Genomic DNA, 7,500 nt, shown 5'->3' with positions numbered 1-7,500 from the left:
CATTTAAAACAACTCTGTTTTCGATCATTCAACCAATTATTAGTCCAACTTAATAGGCTACCACTTATTCCGTGTGAAGCTAATTTAGTAAGTAGTCTTTCGTGTGGGACGGTATCAAAAGCTTTTGCAAAGTCTAGATATATTAAATCTATATTGTTTCTTTTGTCATGATTCGAGATGACTGTGTTGTAGAATTCGAGTAAGTTAGTCACGCAAGAACGTTTCCGTCTGAAACCATGCTGGCTATCATTTATCAAACGGTTACTTTCTAAATGATGTTCGATAGCATCTCTGATGATAGTTTCCATAATTTTTCCTACGATTGAAGTCAATCTTATAGACCTGTAGTTATTTGGTTTCTTTTTGTCACCTTTTTTGAATATGAGAGTAAGGTTAGCTAGCTTCCATTCTCTTGGGACATCTCCGGATATGATGGATTTCTTGAAAATAATTTCCAATGGAACACCATTCTCATTTCTCATTTCCTTTAAGATTCTTGGATGCTAACCGTCAGGCCCTGGTCTTTTAATAATTTTGAGTTTTTCTATACACCTTTTGATTTTTCTTTTGTTATATTTACCGTAGTAAGTTCACCCTAGACTTTTCACAGGTTTCAGTTTGTAGATCAGTTTGGGGTGTCTCGTTTACGAATACTGAGCTAAAATAATTGTTTAAAATATCACACATTCCTTCATTTGAATATTCAAGTTGACCGTCAGCAGATAATAGTGGACCAGTGTGATTTATAATAACCTTTTTATTTCTAATCTAATTATAGAATTCTTTGAGATTCTCTTTGGATTTATCAGCAATATTCATTTCATATTGTTGTTTTCTTTTTTATCGTCTTTTTTAAATCTCTGTGTATTAATACAAAACTTTGATAGTCATTAGATGCACCCGAGCACTTGTATTTCTTATAAGCCTGTCTCATTTTAGCAATACTTTTTTCAGTTTCTTTGTCAAGCCATTTTAGGCGAGTCTGATTTGGGGGACGTCTGTCCTTAAATGAAATGGAATATATATATATATATATATATATATATATATATATATATATATATATATATATATATATATATATATATATATATATATATATATGCAGAAAAAAATAAGACATCTTTAGGGTACATACAATAATGATACAAGCATGAGTATATATATACAAACTGAAGGCCGTGGACCGGAACAGGAAAATTTTGTGATGGAATCTCCCATGGTAAATTGATACCGTTCGCGGCAGGGGACGTTTGGGCCACCACTTTTTAAACAAAGTGATCAATTTGTACATTCCTTGACTTAAATTTAAGTTGTTGACAAATGTATCTTTAATCAGACTGGAGTCTACTATATTTCTAGTCAAATATGACTTATTTCTAGCAATTTCTTGGCACCCTCTCAGTTAATGCAATGATTAAAATTCCTTCAATGAACAGAAAATGCGTTAGACATTTGACCACTCCTGACGCTATACTGATGTTGTTTTAACCTTACTTTTAATTCTTTTCCAGTCTGACCTATATAGTATCTGTCACATTTTTTACATGGAATTGAATACATGATAGTGTAACTAAGGACTTACGAGAACGTAAGGTTGCTATGACTTATGGGTAATGCTGTGACCTTACACGCACACACACACACACACACACACACACATACACACACACACACACACACACACACACACACACACACAATTCAAATACTGAAATTATATCAGTCTTGGGCGGGATTCGAACCCAGACCACCGTAGTGGCAGCCAGGAACTCTACCACTGCGCCACGAGTTGTATGTGTGTGTGTGTGCGTTTTTACCCATTCTGACAAGTTGAAGCATGTGGGAAGAGGAAAGACAGGATTTTTGATCCGAGTTCTATTCCTGACTAGTTTCGCTACAAACTTTTCCGAAAGAGTAATCCCTACCTTTCCCAGTGGAAATTTACCTTACATATATCAAAGACATAGAAATTATTTAATATATTGAAATGGTAATGGAGATTATGATGAATAATAAAATGGACCAATAATCTTTTCATTTTAGCTCATACTATTCGAGGAAATTTTCTTGTACTGGTGAAGGTGTTGGCATATTGGGCTGTTTACCTTCGACTGTTGAAGCAACTTTGCAGCGCACAGCTTTCGGGAAGGGATCTGATATACTAAAGAAAAATAAATTTGCCACAGCATATCTAATAACATTCTATATAATTTTACAAAGGATTACAAAGGCGGAACATGCCGACAGGAGACCTTTTGGTCCATAACTAGGTCGGATGCAAAAAATATATATATATAAAGGGTAAGAAAATAGATAAAATGAAATAAAAATTATAATAATATAAATAATAAATAGTGATGGGAGCCACTTAATGGTTCCAAGGCTGCGTTTCTCGATAGAGTATATTCCTATATAACTTTTTTTCGGCACTCACTTAATATATTTTGTTCTAGCTGATGTCTGACGATTTTATTCAAGTGAGGCGAGGTCCTTGATTGTCTTGATCAAGCCCCTTAGTATAGTTATAAGAGACAATGCTTCTAACGAATGACTTATTTAGCTGAGGAGCCGTAGGATGGTATCACTGTATCACCTCGCATCCTGTCTTTAATCACGTCTGTCCGACGGGATTACCTACCTCTCCGACACTCTCCGACACTCTCCAACATCCTCCGCCACTTTCGGTTTTGCTACAGTGTCACATCTTACTGGACATTTTGGATGAATGACCAGTACAATGAATATAAAAGGTCAAGCTGACTACTCACAGGGTTAACTTTGATTGCCGAGAGCATTAGACCCTTTGAATAAGAGAAGGTCTTTTTTCAGATGAATAAGATTGCTTCACGATATAAACTGAGCCGCGCACCCTACGCCCTGTTGCACTGAGGGAGGGAGTGTCTAAAGTGCCACAAGAGAGGTTTTCAGCAGCTACAATAAGAATGAAAGAGTTACCTGGTTCAGATAGATCGATACCGTGTGGGTACCACGGGAATAAATAAAAGATCACAGTGATATTCAAGGGAAAGAAAATAGATATAAAAAAAAAACATCCTACCAAGTACGAAAGGGAGCTGAAATATAACGATTAATTTTACATGAGAGTAACCTGTAGTAATAGGGTAAATGGCGTATTGTACAGTATTTTATAAAAGTTCGTATAGTCTGCGTGAGGTTCAGTCATCCAAGGCTTCATCCCTTCTGGACGGTAAATATGTGTGGAGCCCCATGACAACGAATGCATGTAACTTAACCATGTGATCTGAATGTAATCAAGTTAGTACACAGACTTAACCTCAGTCCAGAAGTGATTATTGCATCAGCAGGCTTGCACAAATCTTTATGAGAAATTATGCATTTCAAAGAACATGTAATTAGGCACTATAGATATTTTTTCGACTTTGTATTATGTACTGGAAATGACACAGTATTTTTGGAACGTACCAATTGAGACGAAAAATGTTATATTAGATATTTTTACAAAAATTCAATCTTGGGTAAAGGCGAATCCTTTCACTGCATATTACAATTTATTGCAGGCAATCTTGTTTAGGTGAAGTAAACCCCCTTTACAGTGAAAAATTAAGATGTACAGTACGGCTAAATGTCATGTTCAGGGGTGGAGGAGAAGGAACCTCATACATTTACTAGGAGCTTAGGTCAGGTTGATTTGACTCGCTAGTATTCTAGTACATATTTCTTAATAGTAAGAACGTACTAAAGCTGATATTTGACGGATCTACCCTATCTAATCTTCTAGCATGTTAGATATCAATTAACGTGGGAGAGTGTCCTGCCATCCCTGTTTATTAATGCCTTCCCTAGTGGGATTTTTTTTTTTTTTTTTTTTTTTTTTTCTTTTCTTTTAACCTGGGTGACGTCATCCAGGAGGTGCCAAGAGAAGAGGGAGGGAGGAGGGTGGAGGGGAGTGGAATGTATAGGAAATGGAATGGGTGGGAGTGGTTTCTATGCCTTTTTCTTTTTGGCTACCCCCCGTGTAAGGGGGAAAAAGCCTTTGGTATATGTATGTATGTATGCCGACTGGGTTTTTCATTGAGTTCCGTGTGACTTTTCCGGTTGCGTAGAAGTTGGGTTCACTGCGATTAACCCCTTTCGTACTGGCACAATTCTGTCGATTTTGTTCACCCCTTCGATACCAAACGAAGTTAACTTCTATCATATATAAAAAAAGGGGGGGGGTGGCATTCGTGCCATAGATATGTTCTATATATAAATCAAGAGAACTAGAAAATCAGTCAATTTCAACATGTTGGGTTGTGATAATGATAGATACGACGACGGAGAATTCTGACGGTTTTTTTGGTGAGACGGGTACAGTGACAGGGTATATATGACTGAACTGGATAAATTGCATAGGGAATATACTTTATGAACTGTCTTCACCAAGTGCGGCAGGCAATATAACCTTACCATACATACAGGGAAGGAGCGAATAAAGGAGTTAGGTCAAGGCTGACCACACGCTCTTGTATCCATTGGTGGAAAGCAGGAATCATAAATGAAAGGTAACATTATTGAGGAGAACAATGTTGAAATGGAATAAGAGATAACAGGTGAGCTGCATGAGATGAAACAATGTATGGTGTGGTGTTGAGCCACCGAATTTGAAATCTGAGATGTACTATAGTCAGCGCAACGAGAAGTGACCGCTAAGGCGGGGTTAGATTTCCCGGTGTTGCCACATCTCCACAGATAACACGACCCGCACGGCTCACACTGAATGCAGTGTGAGGGGGGCGGGGCCCTGAGAATAGATGCAACGAGTACTAGACAATTATCCAAGTCGTATTTTCGTGGTTTTCTATTCCATGTCTATAACAGCAGACGTCATAGATGCGGTATACGAGTGTTGCATTTTGGTGCTGACTCCATCGTAGTGAGGTACGGTGGCACGTTCAGGGTGGTCCTGCAGTGGATCACCAAGTCTGAACATTTTCTCTTTCACTTTCAACTTTGCATACCATTACTTGTAAGAATTCAGGAATATCAAATAGAGTCTTGACAAAATTATTCAATTACAATAATGGACTACACGTGTAATTTGATTATTATTATTAAAAAAAAATTGGAAAAAGTATAAGGGCGAGCCACAAAACTGATTCCAAATATAAGAAATAAATCATACGAAAATCAACTAAAACATAGGAGTTTGTTTTCCCAAAAAAGCGTAGATTCAGAGGTGACTTGAAACAGGTCTTTAAGATTCTAAAGGGAATTGACAATATCGAAAGTGACAAAATTTTCACATTTAATGAGAATCCGACAAGAAATAATGGTCTCAAACTGTCATGAAATAGATTTAATTTGGAAGTGGGTGGAAGTAACTTCGCCAACCGTGTAGTTAATGAATGGAATAAACTTTCTCCAGAGGCAGTGCAATGTGGTTCAGTTCGAAGCTTTAAGATTCGTTTAGATAAACACTTAAGCAAGATGCTGTAATGCCTGCCATTTATTTTATATTATTTGTTTATTTGTTTGTTATTGTTTGTCTGTTTATTATTTCCTTGATTATAATTTATTATTATTTATTTGTCAATTTATTATTATTTAATATTTACCTGTTCGTTTATTATTGAACTTTACCTATGTATTTATTTATTTATTTTATTTATTAATATTTATATTATTATCATTTTTATTTATTTATCATTATAATTTCTTTCACATCCGGCCTAGTTATAGACCAAAAGGTCTCCTGTTGGCATGCTCCTCCTTTGTAATCCTTTGTAGTCCTTTGTAGTAGTTCTCCCGATGTTTTTTGTCCCCTATAGTCATACCATACGGAGATAAAAGTCTTAGAAAATCGTAAAATTTTCATGACTAAAATCACAAAAAATCTATTTTCATACTTGTACTCACCTTGAAGTTACAAAGTTTGTCTACGCTTTGAGTTGGCTGATTCCTGACTTCTCACAGCCTTGTCCGTGTCCGACATCACAGAAAGTCTAGAGAGGCCAAATTAAGACGACCCCTTGATATTTTCAGCAAAAATAATTCGAATTTATTCATTTGTACTTCATCCGTACAATCTGTACTAATCGAACTGCATTTTATTGTGAAACAGAGAGCTAGTTTTCATCTAACTTGCTGGTATAGTGGCTAGGATCTTGGCTTCTCACGTGGGAAGTCTGAATTCGAGCCCAGCTCACAGTTTGAAGGTTTCACTAACAATACAAGCCTTTACCTTCCCTATTGAGCAAGTGTGTGTATGTGTGTGTGTGTATGTGTGTGTGTGTGTGTGCGTTTTGTGTTTTGTGTGTGTGTGTGTGTGTGTGCGTGTGTGTATGTATGATTGTGTTTGTATGCGTGTGCGTGCGTGCCTGCATGCGTGTGCGCACACAGGGCAAAGTGGTCAGTCTAGTGTGGTAGCAATAAGTTAGCTAGTCGTCTACTTTGCATCCACTTCTCATTTTCAGCTACCGCCACTGGCTAGCCTTCTGCGAACTGTGGAACTGCTGGACATAAGTCGCTCCCTGCTAGTACACAGCCTTAGTATTGCCGAGACCCTTTTTTGTGCCTCCTCAGGGCTACACACGTTAACTGGAAGTCTTGCGAGTCCAGGCAAAACATAAGGGGATCTCGGAGCAACAGGGGTGCACGGAGGTAGTGCGCAACGGCCCACTGTCATGTAGCCATGCCTCGTCTTTGTGCCAACCCCTGCCCCACTGGCTTCTGGATTATCCTTAGGCCGGCCATACACTATCATGTACACCTGACAGGTACGCCTGAACAGTCACGCCTGTCAGGTATACCTGATAGTGTATGGCGGGAAAAACTAGCCTCTCAGGCGACCTGACAACTGATGAAAATTCGATCAGTTGTCAGGTCGCCTGAGATAATAAGGAGAGAAAGTACAACTCATCTTCTCGAGAATCCATGGCATACCTGACAGGCGTAACTTTTCAGGCGTACCTGTCACGTGTACATGATAGTGTATGGCCGGCATTAGGGCCACCAAGGCTACGGGAGTAAACTCTGAATGGAAAATCTGCTTTAGCGTCACGCCTAAGGCAAGACTCGAAAGACTGAGTACTTGTTGCAGTCTCCTGCGACCCTACTCAGTAAGCGGTTGTCTGGATTTCTTCTTGCCACCGCAACACGCTGAAGAGAGCCAAGATCGTGGGACTTAGGACTGCGCAATTTTACTTCCCATTAAAAAATCTATCAGAGTTCAGGCTTCTGCTCTGGGTCTTTGTTTCATCACGAATCATCGTCGTCATCACAACCCAAAAGTCCTACGGCGATGGGGATGGGGTGATGTGCATAGAACGTAGGCGCGGCTGAGTGTCTAGCTGCTAGCTGCACGTAGGTGGTACAAGGGTGAGGGTCGATGCAAGTTGGGGTTAAAACTACAACTCTCTTCGGCAGCTCCGTGCATGAGTGACCAACCCCAGCACAGCTCACCCCGTATGGGAAAGGAACAAGAGAAGTTCTAAACGTTGCCCGTTTTTCTAAGCTCCGAATGGTCAGCTGTAA

The 7,500-nt window shown here is 38.8% G+C and overlaps 1 protein-coding gene across 1 annotated transcript in view; it reads left to right on the top strand.

Annotated features, from left to right (window-relative positions):
- Window positions 1-7,500, top strand: part of LOC143041180 (uncharacterized) — a 762,242-nt gene that overhangs the window by 155,278 nt on the left and 599,464 nt on the right. The window lies entirely within an intron of this gene.

The sequence above is a fragment of the Oratosquilla oratoria genome, chromosome 30, assembly GCF_046742065.1.
Source record: "Oratosquilla oratoria isolate Oo_2021 chromosome 30, ASM4674206v1, whole genome shotgun sequence".
NCBI classification, from domain to species: Eukaryota; Metazoa; Arthropoda; class Malacostraca; order Stomatopoda; family Squillidae; genus Oratosquilla; species Oratosquilla oratoria.
Note: the sequence above shows the minus strand (reverse complement) of the source record. Positions and strands in the feature narration are given on the sequence as shown.